This window comes from Hemitrygon akajei, chromosome 3 (genome assembly GCF_048418815.1).
Source record: "Hemitrygon akajei chromosome 3, sHemAka1.3, whole genome shotgun sequence".
Classification (NCBI taxonomy): Eukaryota; Metazoa; Chordata; class Chondrichthyes; order Myliobatiformes; family Dasyatidae; genus Hemitrygon; species Hemitrygon akajei.
This window is the reverse complement of record NC_133126.1, coordinates 151,199,414-151,223,175: the sequence shown is the minus strand read 5'-3', so window position 1 is coordinate 151,223,175 and position 23,762 is coordinate 151,199,414.

Sequence of the window (23,762 nt, the reverse complement as noted above, 5' to 3'; positions counted from 1 at the left end):
AGGAAGGTTTTACACTCAGAGAGTGGTTGGTGCGTGGAATGCACTGCCTGAGTCAGTGGTGGAGGCAGACACACTAGTGAAGTTTAAGAGACTACTAGACAGGTATATGGAGGAATTTAAGGTGGGGGGTTATATGGGAGGCAGGGTTTGAGGGTCGGCACAACATTGTGGGCCGAAGGGCCTGTAATGTGCTGTATGTTCTATATATGTTCTATATATGTTGTTTTGGCATGAACGCCGAGAAGTGCTGACCACTGTGCACCTTCGATGGTGCCAGCATACAGGGGCATTGGAGGTTCGTGAATACCATGGGTTCCAGCTGCCAGGGTCATCTATTGGTGATTCCAGACATCCTTTCAGGGTGATGCTTCCGGTGTCAGGGAGCTCAAGTGACAGGCAGCACTCACAAAACTCAGGCCTGGCAGCATCAATGGAAAGGAATAAACAGTTGACATTTCGGGCCGAGGCCCTTCAACTCAAGTGAGGATACTTCCAGCATCGCCCATGATTATAAGGCAGAGAGTGACAGACCCTAACTGGAGGCTGTCAACTGCAGCAGGAACCGGACTTACGGAACACAATGTGTAACACTCTGCTTCAGTGGACTACACTATACATGAGTCTTTGCCTTGGCCAAGTTTGCTAGACCTCTGCTTGGTGCAGATTTCCTGTGTGCCAAAGGACTGTTAGTAGGCCTTAAGGATTGTCGGCTTGTCACTGGGAAGGACTTCGGGTCGTTATCTGTATCCCCAGTAAGTTCCCCACGATAACTCTATCTAGCGCATGCACCATCATTTGCCTGCTGGGCGAATTCCCAAACCTCAGCAAGCCCACATTTTCCACCACAGTCACAAAGCAGGGGGTCGAGCACCATATTTCCACAACTGGCTCGCCGATCCATACCTGTGTGTGCGTGGATTGTATTCAGAAAAGCTGGCCAGTGCGAAGGCTGAGTTTGCTAATAGAGAAATGCTTGGCATTGTACGCAGGTCATTAGCCTCTGGACTTCCCCTTCTACATTGCCCCTGAACCAGATCATGGTTGCTGTCCATGCGACAATTACCACCGTCTTAACAAGACCAATACTCCCAGTCTCGCATATGCAAGACTGTTGGGCACGTTTAGCTGGAAAGATAGCTTTTCTAAAGTGAAGTTGGCAAGATACTACCATCAGGTGCTTTTGTGCACTCAGGATGTTCCCAAAACTGCTGTTATAACCCCGTTTGGCCTATTTGAGTTTTTGCGTATGCTATTTGGGCTGAGAAAAGCAGCACAGATTTTCCAGCGACTAATGGACTTCGTATTAGAAGACTTAAATTATTTTTTCATTTATCTGGATGACAGTTGTCATGAGCGCATCCAAAGCTGAAAAACTTATCACATCTCCGAACACTTTTCAAGCAGTTAAGTCACATGAGCTGATTGTTAAACCTGTTAAATGCCAGTTCAGGTTGTCTACTTTTGGCTTTCTTGGCCACCACATCTCTGCAGAAGGTGCAAAATCCTTGCCGTCAAAGGTCATCACCATCGTCCTGCACCACCAAAGCATTGCAAGAGATTTTAGGTAAGGAGAATTTCTTTCACCGTTTTGTTTTGCAAGCTGCTGAACTTATGCTCCCCTTGTATAGTCCTTCTAGACTGTGCTCTTAATTGCATGCTTGAGATTTCAACAGACGTGACCAGAGCATTTGACGACACTGTACAAGCTCTTTTGAACAGGACCCCAGTGCACCTACAGCTATCACTTCTGACCCCTCAGACCATGCTGTGAGTGCTGGGCACAAACAGTTGGTCGGAGGCATGTGGCAGCCTCTTGCCTCTTTATCTGGGAGTTATGCCTGCCCCCCTTCCCCAGAGGAAATACAGCATATTTGACTACAAGCTTCTTGGTCTCTATCTGGTTGTCCGCCATTTTGGTTTTGTACTGGGGGTTGGTACCTCACAGTGTTTGTTGACCACAAACCCCTTGTGCATGTGACGGACGAAGCATCAGACCCTTGGCAGCAATGCCACCCGGCCTGCATTTTGGAATTCATGACTGATATACAGCACATCGAAGGGCAAAGTAATGCTGTAGCTGATTGCCTCTCGCATCCTGCCGCCAATGCCATACATGTTGGGGTTGACTATACCAGCATGGCAGCCAAACAAGCTACCAACCCAGAGGTCAAGGCTTACAGGACAGCAGTCACGGGCCCGCGATTGGCTGATGTTAAGTTCAGAGATGCAGGTTTTTCTGTCCTGTGCGATATCTCACCAGTCACCCTCACCAAATAGTGTCTGCAAACTGGGGTGTGCTGTTTTAAACCCTGTTCACGGCCTCTCATATCCGGGTGGAAACTGGTTGTTTTAAAGATTGTTTGGTACGGCCTTAGGAAGGACGTGTGAAACTGGAGTGCAGCCTGTGTTGTGTGTCAGTGGATGAGAACTAACCATCACATTTGGACACAATAGGCATATTTTGAATAATGGTATGACAACATCAGTGAAACTGGTTGTTCCTCTCCTCCTTTCCCAACCCCCTCCCGGCAGTTCCATGCATCTCCTTACCACGGTGGACTGTACCATCAGGTGGCCAGAGGTTGTTCCTCTAGCATCAACAATGACTACAGACATGGCCCAGGTGTTTATCAACATCTGGGTCACTTGGTTTGGCACTCCATCTGGTATTTCTTCCAACCGCCCTCCCCAATTCACATCAGACCTCTGGGCTGCAATGGCCCAGAACCTTAGCGTTACGCTGCATCCACCCACAGTCCAATGGCCTAAGTGAGTGGTCTCCCTGTTCCTTAAAGGCAGCTCTGAGGGCCTCCCAAATAGATGATCGTCTCCCATGGGTCATGCTGGGGCTCAGAACAGCTCCAAAAGAGGACTCTGCAGCTTATTTGGTGTACAGGCAGCTGCTACAGGAGCCAGGTGGTTTTATTCCTGACACCACAACAGCAGCATTCCAGCCTCCTCAGTAAACTCAATTCTTTTACATCTATTCCTACCTCCCATCACGGCGTACAGCACTCAGGTACCGGTTGACCTACACTCTACCTTGCTAGTCCGCCACGATGATCACCAAGACCTCCGTAAGCCCTCTGACGATGGCCGATCCATGTCTTGGAATGGGGTGCAACACTTTTATTGTAGATAGGAAGGGTAAACCTCAATGTATTTCTGTTGATTGCCGTAAACTGGCCTATCAAGATCTGAATTGTTCCACCACCATACCCCCTGCAACACATGACAATGTGCATATCAACACGCCCCCTGAATGAGCCACAGGGACCTGCTAATACTCCAACCAAGGCATATAGGACCTGTACAGGGCAGCTCATACGAGCTCCAGACAGACTCCCAATGCCGGTTTTGGTGAATTCTGTGGGGCGGGGGGGGGGGGGCTGTATAAGGTGATGTGAAGGGTGAAGGGTGACAGATGACACATATTGTTCACAATAGAAAGTGTTCTACATAATTCTCAAACACCATCACTGACTTGTGTTCAGTTTAAGAGATGGTGCCTGATGTAGTGACGTCAGCGTGAAGTGACTGCATTTGGTTTATTCGTAATGGAAGCAAAGGGCTGCAGCTTTTGGTAAGCACATAAAACTACTGTGCATGTCTTATTCACAGAATGCTACATTTGGGCCATCTGTCAGTAAATCCATGAGATTTGACAAGGTTAGAATCTGTCCAGGAGGCAGAATGGAATTTGGACTGAATTCAATTGTTGATGAAAAAAATTGCTTCTTTCAGCTCGTTTCATGTGATTGAACCTCTGCATTCCTGATGGCTGCAGGATAGAGAACGATCTGCCCTGGTTCGGATGCCAACTTCTCTGCATTCTTGGACACTTAATTGCTACATCTGACTCGTTTGTACCTGCATTTTCTGCATCTAATTTTGCCAATATTTTTGAGAGACGTGATTAAGATTATTATTTCCTTGGCACATAACCCTCCAACCATTGAGAGCAGCAGGAAATCTGAGTCACAGAGGTGGAAACAGTATGATCATCTGCAAAATGGGAGTAGTCGGTACAGCAAGGGCTCGAAATCAGAAGACAAAGACTGATTTTTCATTTGTTATTTGCTCTGTTGGGCAACATATGGTGCTAATTTGGATGAATGCAAATACTAACGTTAACTTTTCTCACTTCACTAGTGAGTGCAAATGTAGACCTTTTGAACCACCATCGAGTGCCGGCTTAGATTATTATGTTCACCCCTCCATTCCCAGCGCCTTCTGACAAGGTCAAAGGGTCATCAACGGAAGCACTGCAGACCAGCGCTGAATCTCTGAGTTTATCAGCTCCCCCTGTACCTACAGGTTACCTAGCTTATGAAAATGTTTCTTTAAAGAAATGTCAGCACAAATATGGGGAGGCTGTGATCTATTTACTACATTTTTACAAAAGGTTGATACAGTATAAGATAATGAAATACATGTGTGTTAAATGTGGCTTTACACATTGTTTTGGATTGTACTTATAGTGGGATTGGTCACACTTCGTGAAATAAAATTTGGAGAATAACACTACAATCCCCACAGCATCCAGTGACCCTGTGATCTCTGTTGGAGGACAACGCCAGCACATCTTTCAAGAAGGTGAAACCTTGCAAGGCATCAAGCCCCAATGGATATACATTGAAAACATGTGCCGACCAACTGGATGGAATGTTCAAGGCCATCTTCAACCTTTCACTGCTGCTCTCTGAGGATCTCCCATCCACTGCCACTAACCTCATAGTTCCCTTACCCTGCACCTCCCGTTTCTACCTCCTACCCAAGATCCATAAACCATCCTGTCCAGGTAGAATCTGGCCCTCAAAACTTATATCTGCATACTTTGACACTGTTTTATTCCCTGTGGTTCAGTCCCTTCCCACCTACATACATGACAGTTTACACACTCCTGATCTTTTCAATTACTTTAAGTTCCCTGGCCCTGATCGTCTCATTTTCACTCTGCATGTCAAGTCCCTATACACTTCCATCCCCCATCAGAAGGGCCTTAAAGCTCTCTGCTTCTTTCTGGACAACAGACCCAACCAGTTCTCCTCCACCAGCACTCTCCTCCATTTGGCGGAACTGGTCCTCACCCTCAACAATTTCTCCTCCAGCTCCTCCCACTTTCTTCAAACCAAAGTTTAAACCATGTGCACTTTTTGTCAACCGCATGACACAGTCCAGGTTCCAAGCCTACACCGGCATTGTTCCCCAAATCTTCCTACTCTGCATCGATGACTGCATTGGTGTTGCTTCCTGCACCCATGCTGAGCTCGTTGACTTCATCAATTTTGCCTTCAGCTTCAACCCTGCCGTCAAATTTACCTGATCCATTTCTGACACCTCCCCTTTCTTGGTCTCTCTGTCTCTATCTTTGGAGACAGTCTATCTATTGATATCTTTTATAAACTCACTGAGTCTCACAGCTACCTGGACTATACCTCTTCCCACCCTGTCACTTGTAAAAATGTAAAAATTCCCTTCTCTCAGTTCCTCCATCTCTGCCTCATCTGCTCTCAGGATGAGGCTTTTCATTCCAGGACTACTGAGATGTCCTCATTCCTCAAAGAAAAAGGCTTCCCTTCCTCCACCATCAACGCCACCCTCGCTTGTGTCTCTTCCATTTCGTGCACATCTGTCCTCACCCCATCCTCTCGCCATCACACCGAGGATAGGGTTCCTCTCGTCCTCACCTATCACTCCACCAGCCTCCGCGTCCAGCACATAATTCTCCATAATTTTCGCCGTCTCCAATGGGATCCCGCCACCAAGCACATCTTTCCCTCCCCCCTACTTTCCACAGGGATGACTCCCTACGTGACTCCCTTGTCCATTCGTCCCCCCCACTGATCTCCCTGCTGGTACTCATCCTTGCAAGCAGAACAAGTGCCACACCTCCTCCCTCACTACCATTCAGGGCCCCAGACTGTCCTAGCTGAAGCAAAACTTCACTTGTGAGTCTCTTGGGGGTCATCTATTCTATGCAGTGCTCCTGTTCTTGGTGTGTGCCCTGTGTGTCAGTGGGACCTGATGTAGATTGGGAGTCTGCATCACCGTGCACCAGAAGAATCGGGATCTCCCGGTGGCCACCCATTTCAATTCTACTTCCCATTCCCATTCCGACTTGCCAGTCCATGGCCTCCTCTACTGCTGTGATGAGGCACACACAGGCTGGAGGAACAGCATTTTATAGTCCGTCTGGTATGAAAGCTCCAATGCACAAACTCGAAAGAGAATGCATAAGGTCAGTCAGCTCCATTGTGGGCATAAGCCTCCCTACCATCACAGACATCCTCAAAGAGGCAGTGTCTATCATTAAGGACCCTCACCTTCTGAGATCATCTCATTACCATCATTGGGGAGCCTGCAGACCCACAATCGATGTTTTAGGAACGGCATCTTTCCCACCACCATCGGATTTCCAAATAGTCCATGAACACAACCTCACTATTCCACTTACACACTATTTATTTTGCAACTTAGAGTAATATTTATGTCTTGCACTGTACTGCTGCCACAAAACAACACATTTCACAACATATTTTAGTGACAACAACCAAATCCAATGGGGTATGACTGATATAAAAAAGACAACTCAAAAGCATAAAAACTTAAGCAAAGATATGACAAATCACAAAGATTACCAATACACTGTAGAAAATACATACATTAATTGCCTTATATGTATAAATACAGTAACGTTTTGTAAAAGAGAGAGTAGATGGGACGCTATACGTGCCCAGTGCAGCAAACAAATCATGATTGTACATCTCCTTAAAGCAGCCACATCCTTTATTCAGGTTGGTTACAGACTGTGTCTCCAGCCCCTCTTACACTGTAGTTGATTTTAGAGAATGGCAACCAACAGAAATCTACACTGAGCCAAAACGTAATTGCTTCAGAAGAGTGGTTTGAAATTATTTACACGCCAGCTGCCAGAAGTTCATATTCCACACAGACCAAGTGAGAATGATATCTTCCTTCTCATTCCTATTGCTTAAATGCCCTTGTGCATTAAATTTAAAAAATCAATCTTACCGGAATTACTCCCTCGGTCATCCAATACAATAATTAAACTTTACTGTGAACGTGCCGCATAGCAAATGAGTATAAAAGTAAAGATTGCTCAACAGCTGAACCCAGCTCAAATCAGAGCTCATTAAAATTGGGGGCAGCTAGTAATCAGCATACTTTATTGCTGCCTTATGCCAACACGTAAAAATAGACATTATGTATTGATTTTTTTTTTCATTTTTCATCTCCATCAAGAATGTTAAAGAACTTCAACATAGAAAACCTACAACACAATACAGGCCCTTCGGCCCACAAAGTTGTGGCAAACATGTCCCTACCTCAGAAATGACTAGCCCTCTATTTTACTAAACTCCATGTACCTATCTAAAAGCCTCTTAAAAGACCCTATCATATATGCCTCCACCACCATTGCTGGCAGCCCATTCTACGCACTCACCACTCTCTGAGTAAAAAACTTACCCCTGACATCTCCTCTGTATCTTCTTCCCAGCACCTTAAACCTGTGCCCTCTTGTGGCAACCATTTCAGCCCTGGGAAAAAACCTCTGACTGTCCGCATGATCAATGCCTCTCATCATCTTGTACACATCTATCAGGTCATCCTCCGTCGCTCCAAGGAGAAAAGGCCGAGTTTACTCAACCTATTCTCACAATGAATGCTCCCCAATCTAGGCAATATCCTTTTAAATCTCCTCTTCACCCTTTCTATGGCTTCCACATCCTTCCTGTAGTGAGGCGACCAGAACTGAGCACAGTACTCCAAGTGGGGTCTGACCAGGGTCCTATATAGCTGCAATATTACATCTCGGCTTCTAAATTCAATTCCACGATTGATGAAGGCCAATACACCATACGCCTTCGTAACCACAGCGTCAACCTGTGCAGCTGCTTTGAACGTCCTATGGACTGGGACCCCAAGATCCCTCTGATCCTCCACACGGTCAAGAGTCTTACCATTAAAACTATATTCTGCCATCATATTTCACCTACCAAAATGAACCACCTCACACTTATCTGGGTGGAACTCCATCTGTCACTTCTCAGCCCAGTTTTGCATCCATCAATGTCCCACTGTAACCTCTGACAGTCCTCCACACTATCCACAACACACCCAACCTTGTATCATCAGCAAATTTACTAACCCATCCCTCCACTTCCTTATCCAGGTCATTTATAAAAATCACAAAGAGTAGGGGTCCCAGAACAGATCCCTGAGGCACACCACTGGTCACTGGCCTCCATGCAGAATATGACCCGTCTATAACCACTCTTTGCCTTCTGTGGGCAAGCCAGTTCTGGATCCACAAAGCAATGTCCCCTTGGAACCCATGCCTTATTTCTTTCTCAATAAGCCTTGCATGGGGTAACTTATCAAATGCCTTGCTGAGATCCATATACAGTACATCTACTGCTCTTCCTTCATCAATGTGTTTAGTCACATCCTCAAAAAATTCAATCAGGCTCATAGGGCATGACCTGCCCTTGACAAAGCCATGTTGACTACTCCTAATCATATTATACCTCTCCAAATGTTCATAAATCCTGCCTCTCAGGATCTTCTCCATCAACTTACCAACCACTGAAGTAGGACTCACTGGTCTATAATTTCCTGGGCTATTTCTACTCCCTTTCTTGAATAAAGGAACAACATCTACAACCCTCCAATGCTCTGGTACCTCTCCCATCCCCAATGATGATGAAAAGATCATCACCACAGGCTCAACTATCTCCTGCCTCACTTCCCACAGTAGCCTGGGGTACATCTCATCCGGTTCCGGCGACTTATTCAACTTGATGCTTTCCAAAAGCTCCAGCACATCCTCTTTCTTAATATCTACATGCTCAAGCTTTTCAATCTGCTGCAAGTCAACACTACAATCACTAAGATCCTTTTCCATAGTGAATACTGAAGTAAAGTATTCATTAAGCATCTCTGCTATTTCCTCCGGTTCCATACACGCTTTCCCACTGTCACACTTAATAGGTCCTATTCTTTCACGTCTTATCCTCTTGCTCTTCACATACTTGTAGAATGCCTTGGGATTTTCCTTAATCCTGCCCGCCAAGGCCTTTTCATGGCCATTCTGGCTCTCCTAATTTCCTTTTTAAGCTCCTTCCTGTTAGCCTTATTGTCTTCTAAATCCCTAACGTTACCTAACTCTTTGAACCTTTTGTAAGCTTTTCTTTTCTTCTTGACTAGATTTATTACAGTCTTTGTACACCACGGTTCCTGTACCCTACCATAACTTCCCTGTCTTGTTGGAACGTACCTATACAGAACTCTACACAAATATCCCCTGAATATTTGCCACACTTCTTCCGTTCTTTTCCCTGAGAACATCTGTTTCCAATTTAAGCCTTCAATTTAGAATTTAGAATTTTTATTTTAGCAAGTAAACAACTAAAGAACTTGCATCACGATGAGTGTTCTGGAAATAGTTGATACGTTTAGCTTTAAACTGCATTATTCAGTTTACCATGCACGCAATGCACAGTAAGTAGAACTCTTTATCTAAAACGTTGTATCCCCCATAAGGAATTTTTTACTCTGGCAATGATTCCTTCGGGAATGAAGACATTCATTGTAATTCTACACCACTTTTTAACTTTTACAGCTGATTACTAAAGAATGTTGTATTTATAACATGCAATTGGCTTCTTCACTTTGTTCTCCTTTCTTTGAGATATCTCTTTCTAAAAATCATCTTGCTTTTCCAGCAGAATAATGGATAACACCCTGAAGGGATGGGATAAACTGACATTTACCAAGAGAACTGTATGTTCTCTCATGATAACATTTTGTACAATGTTGTGACTTTTTGTTCTGTACTACCAAAATATTATAACCGTAATATTTAAAAATATGAATTGAACTGAAGCTCTACACAGCAAAAACATTTACTTGAATCATTCTACTATTTTTAAAAAAATACAAGTTATTAGACGTATACACTAAACTAAAATGTAATTACTTCAATAAAAAAGTGGTTTATAAATATTTGCATGCTTGAGTCTATAAATTAATTCAGCTGATTTCAGGGAGAGCTGGCTAATTGGATATAGTTAGTTTGATGGTGGAAACCGGATTGTAATGCTGAAAGGTTATTTCTCAGACTGGAGGTCTGTGACTACTGATACGTCTCAAAGGTTGGTGCTGGACCCACTGTTAGACAACAATTTGGATAGGAAAGTACAAGACCCGGCTAGTAAGTTTGCAGATGATCCTAAAGTAGTTGGAATACTGGACAATGAAGTAGGGGTCTTGATCATCTGATTAGGTGAGCTGAGGAATGGTGAATAGAGTTTAATTTAGATAAGGGTAAGGTTCTGGAGAAGTCAAGTTCTAGTAGGACTTTCGCAGTGAATCCCAGGGCCATAGGGAGTGTTGCAGAACGGAGGGACTCCATGTACGAATACATAGTTTTCTGAAAGTGAAGTCACCAGTAGACAGGTGGTGAAGGCGGCTTGTCCTTCCTAAGTCAAGTACTGAGTAGAGCAAGACACTGTGAGGTCACACTTGGAATATTATGTTCAGCTTTGGTCATCCTGCTGCAGGAAAGCTGTCTTTAAGCTGAAAAGAGTGCAGAGGAGATTTGCAAGGATGCTGCCAGGGCTTAGGGGACTGAATTACAGGGAGAGGTTAGCCAAGCATAGATAGTGTAGGCTGGACATACCTACTTCGGGCAGCCATTTATTGACTACAGCTCAGCGTTCAATGCAATCATACCCACAGTTCTAATCAACGAGCATCAAAACCTAGGCCTCTTTACTTCCCTGTGCAACAGGACCCTTGTCTTTTTTCATGGGAGACCACAATTGATGCAGATTATAAATAACATCTCCTCCTCACTGACAATCAACACTGGCGCACCTCAAGGCTGCGTGCTTACCCACTGCTCTACCCTCTCTACATCCAGCTACGTGTGTGGCCTGTTGACAGGCATTATCATCTTGTCTCTGAAAGCCCTACTCTCAGTTTTCCACTCGGTAATTACGTATTTTCCTTGTCAGTGTATTTCCTCCTTTGGTTTCTTAATTTCCCTCTTTGTTCCTTGAGTGTTGTCTCGACTTTCTGCATCACTGAGCTGTCAAAAGTTTTCTTTCTTTTTGCCTTCTCCATCTCTGTATGCTCCCTGCAGTTTTTCCTCGTGCGATCGTATCTGCTCTCAGCCATCGCTAGCTATCTTTCCTCATACTCGCCTGATAATTATATCAGATGTATCCAGTCCCAGTTTTACTAGACCGCTTTTCTCTTTCGCAATGTGAATACTTCTACTCCTGATCCCACTGTCTCCTTTTCCGTAATTAAGCTGATCACCATAAATATAGGAAAAGAGGCAGAAAGTGGCAGTTGTGTGAAGGTGCTGAAATTCAGTGGGGCTGAACGGAGAGTATCTGGCTGGTGCCTAACTGTGGCACACTTTCTCCACCAGGATTCTGTGACACCTGACAGGATCAGATCTGCTGCCCTTGTCTACCAAATAGCCTGGGGTGAAGGAGCAAATCACATTTACGCAGAACAATGCTCCCTCATCTCTCCCACTTCCTCTGTAAAGTGGCGACAGACACCCACAACTGATGGCCTGAAAGTGTTGTCACTGAACTTACTGGTCGTAACTGCAAGTTGGACGTGTGGTTGTAGCCACAAGGTCTTCAACTATGACCATGAGTTTTCAGTGTATGTCTGTGTTAGAACATATGCTCACGAGTTCTCCCTGTGTCTTTCTCAGTGTAGGCTTTCTTGCTAACTGATTTTCAACCCAATACAGTTGGTCATTGTTTTCTCCCACTGGTTGATACTTCGACAAAGCACGACCAGCAAAAGTCCTCTGTGTTGGGATTCTGCTTGAAAGAGTCATCATGCACTCAGTTTTAATTCCCTGGACTTTACTGGCTCCTCACTATTCCACCAAAACAGGAGATTTTTGCAATACTTGTGATTTCATTTCGAAATCAAAGTTTTCAATACTTTCCATCCAAAAGGTATATCCTGATTCATTGAAACATCGCCATGTTTGTAATGTGGTAGCCAGATTTACGGATGACTATTCATCTGGGCACATGAATAAAATCATGCCACGGTATTTTAAGTGCACCTCAAAGAGTAGATGGGGCATTAGTTTAAGATCCCATCTAAAAGATGATATCTTTGATGATGAGAATCAGAACTAGAATCAGATTCAGAATCATGCTGTCCTTGGAAAAATTCCCTTCTCTCAGTCCGTCTGCCTCAGGATGAGTTTCTTCCAGTATAGAACATCCAAAGTATGCTCTTGTTTCAGGAAACGGGTTTCCCTTCCATCATTATTCATGCTGCCCTCACCTGTATCTCTTCCACTCCCTTAGCCCACCCCATGAGCCTATGTACCCGGCATATCATTCTCCATCGCTTCCTCCTCCAGAGGGGTCCAGACACCAGCACATCTTTACCTTCCCTTCCACAACAATCATTCTCTACACGACTCCTTTGTCTACTTGTCCCTCCCCACAGATCTCCCTCCTGGCAGATCCTCGCCACTGGGACAAGTGCTACATTTGCCCCAAAACCGCCCCCCTCATCACCATTCAGAGACATCCCAAATAGTCCCTCCAGGTGAGGCAGCACTCACTTGCAGGTCTGTCAGGATCACTTATTGTATCTGGTGCGGTCTCTTCCATAACGGTGAGACGTGGTGCAGATTGGGGGGGTGGGGGGGCTACTTCATCAAGCACCTTTGTTCCATCTGCTGCAAAGGGCAGAATCTTCTAGTGCCACCCATCTCAATGTGACTTCCCAATCCCACACTGGCTTGTATGTTCATGCCCTCATCTACTGCCACGATGAGGCCAAGCTCAGGTTGGAGGAACAACACCTCACATTCTGTTTGGGTAGTCTCCAACCATTTGGCATGAACATTGATTTCTCTAAATTCCGGTAACTATCCCCATGTCTCTCCCACTCCTATCTTGTCATTTGTTTATTTCCTCCATACTGATGTATTTTCTTCTCCTCTGCCCTCATGATCTGCCCATCACCCCTGTGGTTCCCCTCCTCCTTCCACTGTCCTCTCCTATCAGATTCCTTCTTCTTTAGACCATACCTCATCCACCTAACACTTCTCAAATTCTCACCCATCCACCCACTTTCCCCATCCCCTAGTCTCATCTATCACCAGCTTGACCTCTCCCACTCCCCACACCTTCTTACTCTGGCTGCGGCCTCCTTCCTTTCCAGTCCTGATGAATGATTTCAGCTCAAAGCATCAACTGTTTGTCCCCTTCATAGATGCTGTCTGACCTACTGCATTTTGTGTGTGTATTGATTCGGATTTATCTTCACTGACTTAGGTGAAGTTTATTATCTTGTGACAGCAGTAATGTGCAAAGACAAAGTTGCTATAAATTACAAAAAATAAAATGAAATAGTGCAAAGTGAGTGGGTTCATGGAGTGGATGGAGCTACAGTTCAGATTTACCACAATCATCAGTCACATTCTATTTTTTTTTTTAAAAGGACAACCTGGAGTGTGATTTGAACACATCGCTTTCTAATTTGGAGACAGAGTGTTTCAAAGCATGTCCTGCCCAAAACAGAGTTGGTAGCAATTTCAAACATATGTGACAATCATTGAATGAAGAAGTTGTGAATCACGTGTACAATGTAACAGATATTGCACTTTACGGGCAGTGGCCAGCAACTCCATTCTATGGGCACTGTGTTACCTCTGATAAGTAAGTAAAGCTTCTGTGAGTATAAGTGGAGGAATCAAGGTCCAGGTATAGACTTTACTTGAGGATGATAAGAGGAGAAGCAAAATAAGGGGTTTCTAATGTCACCAGTCGGCCCATGGAGGTAGCATCTCTCTATGATAGCTTTAGAAGGAATGATGACCATGTAGTTTTCCAGCAGCATTCTTCTTTCTTCGTTATGCCAAATGATAGAAGATCAAAACAGACATGCTACTTACAATTACTCAGCTATTTGGTACCATTGCCATCAGCAAGTTATATTTGTACCCTCTCATGGTCTGACCTATCCCTTATGTTACCATCAGTACCCATTCGGAGACCAAGCCTGGTTTAGTGGGGAGCGAAGAGGAGCGCTTCGTAGGAGCACTAGGCTGAAGTAAGAATAACACCACTCTGGGGTGGGTGGGGAGGATTGTTCGCAGAGCCACGTACATACTATACAGCAAAAGAAGCACAAGTAGGTACATTTAAACAAGGAGAGATCAGAGCTTCTGCCACATCTGTCAATAGTGGTGGGCAGTTAACAGGAAGATGAGACTCTGAAGCATCTATCAGCAAAAGCAGAGCTTTGACAATCATAAGGCAATGATCTCTGTCAACTAGAGAAGAAAACACAGCATCCCCAGTCACAAATCTGGGCATTAAAAAGTCATTCATTAACATAATGCAAGGAGGTTAATATTTCTGCTGACACCACCAAAATCATTTGATTAATACCCCTGTGTTAGTTCAAGCATGAACAGAAAACTTGAGTTCTATTACAGAGGTGAGAGTGACTGTCCTTAATATCAATCACTTAACCAATTGTGTAATAAGCGGTCATGATAAAACTGAAGCTGATGGGCTCAGAAGGAAATATCTCAACTTGTTGACTTAAAATGCTCAAAGGCTGTGGCGGCTGGATTTATCTCATCTCTAAATGAGACTTAAGCAAGGAAGTGAAGCGCTCTCCTCCAATACTTCATAAGCAATCTTCTCAATTATATTGGGGATATTTCATAATTGATGCATATTCAGCTCACCTTCCAAACCGATAGACAATGTGTTTGAATGTACCAGAAGCTATCCAGACACGGGCAGACAGGAATTAAACACAATTTAATCTACATTTGCTAGACAATGTCCATCTTCAGCAAGAGGAAGCTCAGGTTTCTCCCCATTGTCAAATGTCACTCTTCCACTTTTTTGAGGGGTGGGTTAGATGAATCCTTGATATCTCATCACAAGGCCCTGGTTTCTGACCAGCCCATATCAAACGCTTGCTTCATTAGCCCACATCTCCAGATCCTACTTCCTGCTCTCTTTCGGCTTCACCAAGTCAGATCTAATCTTGTGTTTGGATGGAAGGTTTTCCTTTGTGCACTCTGCAGAGCACAGAGGAAAAGGTGGGAAGGCATTCAGCTGTGACACCTGCCTTAAGGCACAGTTGCTGTTGAGACACGCAATACTGGGTCCACAGTCAAAATTGTCACTGCACAACTGGATGGTAGAACTTTTGTGATCTATGTCAATTTCCAGACGTGGACAGATGCTAAGTACTCTCTCAAATTAACATAAAAGGTGCTGAGACAGCATTTCAATGGGAGCAAGGGAGCTATTCCCCGTCCTTGTTGACATTAATTAGCATTTCTATAATGGATTATATAGTCACTTCCATATGACTATAATACATAGGATCAGAATAAGGCCATCAAGTCTGCTCCGCCATTCTATCATGGCTGATTTATTATCCCTCTCAACCCCATTCTCTTGATTTCCTGTAAACTTAAATCAACCTCTGCTTTAAATATACCCAATGACTTGGCTTCCACAACTGTCTGTGGCAATGGATTCCACAGATTCACCACTTTCTGGATAAAGAAATTCCTCCTCATCTCTGTTCTAATGGATGTCCCTTTTTTGCTGATGCTGTATCCTAGACTCGCCCACTATAGGAAACACAACCACTCTTTTTAGGCTATATAGGACCCTGGTCACGCCCCACTTGGAGTACTGTGCTCGATTCTGGTCGCCTCACTACAGGAAGGACGTGGAAACCATAGAAAGGGTGCAGAGGAGATTTACAAGGATGTTGCCTGGACTGGGGAGCATGCCTTATGAGAATAGGTTGAGTGAACTCGGCCTTTTCTCCTTGGAGCGATGGAGGATGAGAGGTGACCTGATAGTGGTGTATAAGATAATGAGAGGCATTGATCATGTGGATAGTCAGAGGCTTTTCCCCAGGGAAAAATGGTTGCCACAAGAGGGCACGTTTAAGGTGCTGGGGTGTAGGTACAGAGATGTCAGGTGTAAGTTGTTTTTTTAAAAAAATGCAGAGAGTGGTAAGTGCGTGGAATGGGCTGCCAGCAATGGTGGTGGATGTGGATATGGTAGGGACCTTTAAGAGACTTTTGGATAGGTACATGGAGCTTAGAAAAATAGAGGGCAAGCCTAGTAATTTCTAAATTAGTGACATGTTTGGCATAACTTTGTGGGCCGAAGGGCCTGTATTGAGCTGTAGGTTTTCTATGTTTCTAATATTCAACAGACTCCAATGAGCTCTCCCCTCACTTCTCTAAACTCCAGCAAGTACAGGCCATCAAATGCTCATGTGTTAACCCTTTCATTCTCAGAATAATTTTTATGAACCTCCTCTGGAGCCTCAACAATGCCAGCAAATCTTTTCTTAGATAAAGGGCCCAAAACTGCTTACAATACTCTGTGCAGTCTGAACTATATGTTATACAGTCTCAATATCACATCCTTTCTTTTATATTCTAGTCCTCTTCAAACAAGTGCTAACATTGCATTTGCTTTCCTTATCACCAACTCACCCTGCAAGTTATCCTTAGGGAATCCTGCACGAGGACTCCTAAGTCCCTTTGCACCTCTAATTTTTGAATTTTCTCCCTTTTAAAAAATAGTCGATCCCTTTATTCCTTCTACCAAAGTGTATGAACTACGCTATATTTCATCTTCCACTTCTTTTCCCATTCTCCAAATCTGTCAAAGTCCTTCTGCAGACTCCCTGATTCCTCAACACCTCCTGCCCCTCCATGTATCTTTGTAAACTTGGCCACAAAGCCATCAATTCCATCAACCAAATCACTGACAGACAACATGAAAAGAAGTGGACCCAAAACCAACTCCCCCAGAGCACATTTTCTTTTACTGGCAGCTAATCAGTAAAGGCCCCTTTTATTCCCACTCCTTGCCTCCTGCCAGTCAGCCAATCTTCTAACGATGATATTATCTTTCCTGTAATACATGGGCTCTTATCGTGTGTGGCACCTTGTCAAAGGACTTTTGAAAATCCAAATAAACAACATGCCTGTTCTTTCCACAAAGAATTCCAACTGATTTGTCAAACAAGACTTTCCTTTAAAGAAACCATACTGTCTTTGGCTTATTTTATCATGTCCCTCCAAGTACTTTGAAATCTCATCTTTAGTAATGGACTAGAACATCTCCCCAGCCACTGAAATCAGACATAACTGGCCTATTGTGTCCTTTTTTCTGCCTCCTTAAAGCGTGGCATGACATTTGCAAGTTTCCTGCCTTTGGAAACATTCCAGAATCTAGTGATTTTTGAAAGATCACTACTAATGCCTCCACAATCTCTTCATTTACTTCTTTCAGAACCCTGGGGTGTAGTCCATCAGTCCAGCTGACTTATCTACTCTCAAACCTTTCAGCCTCCCAAGCACTTTCTCCTTAATAATAGCAATTACATAGCAACTTAGAAAACCTACAGCACAATACAGGCCCTTCAGCCCACAAAGCTGTGCTGAACATGCCCTTACCTTAGAACTACCTAGGCTTACCCATAGCCCTCTATTTTTCTAAGCTCTATGTACCTATCCAGGAGTTTCTTAGAAAACACTTTCGTTTCCGTCTCTACCACCGCCGATACACTCAATTACACTCAATTCTGCCCCCTGACACTCCTAAATTTCTAGCATTCTGCTTGTATCTTCCACAGTGAAGACTGAGGCAAAATACTTATCACATTTGTCCACCATTTCTTTGTTCCCCTTTACTACCTCTTCAGCATCATTTTCCAGCCATCTGATATCTACTCTTGCCTCTTTTTTACTCCTTATAAGTATATCTGAAATATCTTTTGGTATTCTCTTTAATATTATTGGCTACCTTACCTTCACATTTCATTTTTTCCTCTCCTTATGGCTTTTTAGTTGCCTTCTGTTGGTTTTTAAAAGCTTCTCAATCCTCTAACTTCCTACCAATTTTTGCTAAATTATGTGCCTTCTCTTTTGCTTTTGTCCTGTCTTTGACTTCACATGTCAACCACAGTTTTACTTCTATTTTTCATTCTATGGATAGTTGCTGTTGCAAATTACTTGCCACATTTCCTACATTTCAGAGATGAGATTTCAAATCAAGTTTAATTATCATTCAACCATACATGGACACAGCTGAACGAAACAGCATTCCTCTGGGGCCAAGGTGCAAATTATACACAGCACATTCAAAATAGTGAGCAAAAAAAACATAGTCACACAAACAAAACGTATGTATAGTCCAAGACCTTGAGTGACATGTCCTGCAATTTTATGATACGGCCTCCTGGCAATATGAGACAGAGGCAACCCAGCCTGCCATTTCCCCGACTGAACACTGAAGGGCAGCACCAATGGGAGAGGCCAGCCCCCAACCGAGCACTGATGCCATGCCGCACCACTTCCAGCATCTCCTCACCTGGACTGCAGCAGCAGGCAAGTCCAAGGCTTGAGGCCTAGTCCATGCTACAACCAAGGCAATGCAGCTTCCATGCTGCCTGTCTCCCCACCAAATAAGGGAAACAGGCCTGCAGCATCGTACATTATCAATGTCCAGCAGAGTTTTGTAATCGCAAGAGAACTGTCCAAGACAATCACCCACAGTTACACTGCACACCACCTTCGCACACCAACTCTGATGACTCCGAGTAGCAGGCAACTCCTCCAAACCCAATCGTGCACCTCCACCAATGTGCTGCCTGACTCCTCCTCTGATACGCCAGCCAGCTCCTCCACCAACATGTTGGCCAGCTCCATCGACACCCCAGCCAGCTACGCTGATCAGTGAGCTACTATACCCAAAGTTCTTTGGGTCCCCTATAGTCTTGCAATAATAAAAAAGCATATTTAACAAAGAAAAAAACATCTTTGGTTGGCCCGCAAGAGACTGCTGTATCCAAATGTGCCATCATCTTACTGGAATTAGTGTTTAAAATGTCATTAAAAGTTTGTAAAAGGAACTATATAAATCCTAGAAACCACCAACGCCCACCATAAATTACCCAATCTGACCTTTAAGGCGCAGACTCTTCCCTCCCCTACCCGAAAGGAGTGGCATTCTGCATACAAAGTGTGCAGATTTAAGGTCTTTTCAACATCTTGGGCCTTTTGCATTGAAGAATTTGGGAGTGGAAATTCCTCAACCAAAACACCTGTTGATCTGCTAATGACCTCTAAATCACTATCCTTTCCAGGCATTTTCAAGGCTAGTGTGTTCAAAACACAAGGAATGTTTTCCAAGTTCTTATTTAAAAATATTTTAAAACAGAAGGAGGATGTATGCTCACAAAAACAAACCAAAATCTGGAGTGCAGAAATGAGGAGCAAACGGTAGGCATTTTACTCTGTTAATGCAAATTAGGTGATAAATGGTCTGCATTTCTCAGTAACCGGTGGTTGCTTTAACACCGAGGTCAACACTAAAATAATGGATTACTGTTTGCATAAGGTCAGATAGAAAATTCACTGCTGCAACTTTGCAAATAGTTCAAAAGACAGGCTAATATCACAGCAAGTACAACACGTGTATAGTCATATGACAATCACCCACATGCTGCTCCTTATTTGCATAAATTCAATAGTCAGTCCCCTATGGTTTCCTCTTAGTCCTGACTTGTTTTACTGCCTGTTGAGATTGTTTACTGAAAAAGAATGTCATTTCAACCTGAAGGATTAAATGGTTTGTTTTTGAACAGGAGCAAGATTTATTAACCCTTTTGTGACTGCATGTTAACCAACCATATCTTTAAAGGTGTAATACTCAATGCTGTTAATATCATTAATGGATTGTATACTACTCAGGTAATTTACTGGGTGAGTTCACTACTTAACCATTCACAGCCAGCTGGATCTTACATTTAATGTCCTGCTTGTGATAAATTAACTGAACCTTTCTAAGTTGTTGGATGGAAATGCAAGAAGTCCACCACTTTCGAAAATTATGGCCACTACTCCTGCTTCTAGTTTCTTGGTTTGTGAATGCCAAACAAGATACTAATGATGCTTTGCTGTGATAAAGACAGGGACAATTTAAATGCTGGTCCAGATAGACTGGAGGCTTGGGCTGGGCTGATTCCGGTCACTCTCCAGAGCTGTTCATTCATCTCTCCACGGTGACCTGCTCCGGCTGCTATGCCACTGAAACTGAGGCTTGGGCCTACACTGGCTGCTCCGGGGAGCAGGCCTAAGGACTCAGTCTGGTTCGGAATGCTCTCACTTGCTCCTGGTGTTTGCTTAATTGCTTTTTTTCTTTCTCTGTGCAGTAGTTTTGGTCTTTTTTTTAAATTGTGTTCTTCGGATTTCTTACTCAGTAGCTGCCTGTGAGCAGACAAATCTCAGGGTGTATAACTTATAAATTATTTGATAATAAATGTACTTTGAATTTTGAATCTAATTCTCCTCACCACCCCAGCCTGCATCTGGAATCGTTGGCCATTTTGCTGTTTAAAACCATGGCTCATACATAGAGTTGTACAAAACTGAAACATGCCCTTAGGTTCACACTGACTATCATGCTTACGAATAATAATCCCACTTGCCTGCATTAATTCCATATCCCTCTCTGCCCTCCTCATTAAAACCTCTGTCCACATGCTTCTGAAATATTGCTATGATTTTTGCCTTTGCTGCCTTCTCCAACAGCTCATTCCAGATGTCAACTACTCTTTATTTGAAAACATTACCTTCCAGATCCCCTTTAAACTTCTACCATCTCACCTGAAACCTCTGTAATCTGGTTTTGGATACCCCCTTCTATGGGTAACAGACTGGTTATCTAACTTATCAATACCTCTCATAATTTGATATGCCCCTATCATGTGAACTCTCAGCTTTCTTTGCCCTATTCACCTTCTCCTTATAGTTCAAGCTCTCCAGAAGAAGCAACATTGTAATGTGCCTTTTCTTCACGTACTTCCCGAACTTAAGCAACCTTTCCTGTAATGTGGCGACCAGAACAGCACACAATTCTCTAAGTGCAAGCTAATCAACATTTAATACAACTGTAAGTTGACATCCCAACTCTTATACTCAATGGCAAACCAATTAAGTTACGCATGCCATATGCCTTCTTCACCGTCCTGTCCAACTGAGTTGCACTTTGAGTGAAATCTGTTCTTGTGTCCCTAGATTTTTCTGTTCAACAACACTCCCCAGGGTATTTCCTGCCCTAGTTTAATTTCTCAAAATTCATCACGTTGCACTTGTCTGTGTTAAAATGCCATTCCCTTGTTCACTTTCCTAATTGGTTAAGATCCTGTTGTAACCCCAGATAACCTTCTTCACTTTCCACTATACCTGCAAATTTACAGATTAATTCCCCTTTACTCTTTATACAGTATTTTCTTCCAAATCATTAATATATATGACAAACAACAGGAGACACAGTACAAGTTTCTGTGGCACTGATCACAAGCTGCAATCTGAAAAACAACTTTCTCCACCCCACATCCCTTTGCCTCTGACAACTAAGCCAAGTTTGTATTCAGTTGCCTAGCCCACACTGTATCATATGTGATCTAATTTTCTACATCAGTTTACCATGTAGAACCTTGTCAAATGCCTTGCTAAGGTCCATGTAGACAACATCTACCACCCTGCTCTTGTCAACAATCTTGCTCAACTCTTCAAAAAAAACTCCATCAAGTTTATGAGGTGTGATCCCCATTGCGTAAAGCTAAGTTGACTATTCCTAATCAGTTATCCCTTTCTAAATAGAAATAAACCCTGTCAAATAAGCATGCAGTGTTAGCTATTCTCCAGTCTCCAAGCTAATGATGTTATGAAATTCTCAGGCACAGCCCCAACAACCTCTTCTCCTGTTTTCCAACATATCCTAGCATATATCTCATCAGGAACTGGCAATTTATCTACCTTTAGCTTTTCAGGGCTACCAGCGACTCCTCTAGCTTAATGTTGATATGCTGTTCGCTTTCCATAATTCATTAGCTTTCACATCCTTTCATGGTAAATGCAGACAAGAAGTGTTCTTTTAAGAATTTGGCTGTTTCTGGTGGCTCCTCATATTGGCTACCACAGTGACCCTGAAGAGCGCCTACACTCTTCATAGCTGCCCTTTCACTCTTAGCATACTTGGAGAATATTTTAGGATTTTTCTTTATATTATCTACTAGAGATATCTCATGGCTCCTTTTTGCCCTCCTAATTTTCTTCTTAAATGTAGATTAAATGAGGTACAAGATCATTATTGGAACTGTTACGAACCCCGTAACTGGGTCACTTACCAGCAAAGATAGAGAGGTCCGCTGAAGTCTGATGGTACTATTTTTAAACGTTTTTATTTATAAAGGGGCACAAAAGTAAGGTTAATACAAACATTCAGATAATATACGTCGTCAATACTCAATCTAAAGCGCGGGTATAGTAATAATCAACAATAAGAAGTAGCTCTATCGTTTGTCTAGGGGTAAAAATATTGTCCGATGGAAATATCAAAGTCTCTCGAGTTCATGCAGGTTTTTTGCGTTTTTGGGGACCGCTGGGTTTCACGTGTTGGAGAGAGAGGGATTTTTGGTGAGAAAATAAACTTGCCAGCCTTTTGGACTCAAATCGTTGAATCGGGAACGTGGGTTCCCCGTTGTCAGTTCGAAGTCCTTTTCGGTGTTATCAGCCACTCGTTCCCCAGGCTAGGGGAAACAAACCACACGTGGCTTCCGAATAGCTTCTCATTATCACGGGAGCGATGAGCGATGGTGTCTCCTTCTGGTGCGTCGCTAGGGTACTGCCTCCTGCAGTCCCCTTTTTATCTTGACTTGCAGAGTTGTAGATGTCAATCAAGGTAGGGTGATACAATCCCCACCCCACAGTGCCCGAGGGTGTCCATGTAGCCATGATAGCTGGCACATAGTATAGAGTCGCAATCCACAAGGGTGTCTCCAAGAAACAATGGTCAAATCCGTTGTATTGTCTTTCTGGGGATTCTCTCTCATTTCCTGGGTCCCAGACCCGAATTAATAGCGATCCTGTGTTGTCCATGGAGGAGGGGGCTGGGATCATAACAGAACCTAGGAATGTACTTCCTTTTAATCAGTGGTCTTAATTTTGACATCCATGCTATCCTGTGATCCCACTGGAAAAGGTATAACAAGGATTCAGCCAGGCAGTGGAGGGTTAGCCGTTATTCTTGAAGGGATCTATCCAGACTGCTTCTGGAGAACAGCAAAATGAGGAATGAGGGTCATTGTTCTTCCTGCAACCAAAACTCCTCCTCAACGTCAGTATTTACTCTTCCATCATCTTGCTAAAGATCCTCACAAAGGTTAGGTCTTCTGATTATTTTTCAACCTCCTGCTTTTGTACCTTCTAATAATTGACTTCTAATAGGTTGGCTCTGTAGAAGTATAGTCAAAGTCCATAGAAGGGAGGTTGGTTCCTGTGATGTGCTGAACTGTGTCCATAACTCTCTGCAGTTTCTTGCAGTCACATGCAGAACCGTTGTCATACTAGGTCATAATGCATCCAGATAGGATGCTTTCCATGGTGCATCAATAAAAATTGGTAATCGTCGATGGAGATATGCCAAATTTCTTTAGCCTCCAGAGGAAGTAGAGACATTGGTGAGCTTTCTTGGCCATAGCTTCAATATGGACAAGCTAATGGTGATGTTCAAGCTGGAGTTACCTACAAAGCTGCAATTCTCCTGACGTCTGGCTTTGGGAATAATCAAGGTAGTTCAGCAACCTGGCCTGGTATATCACAGTGTGTA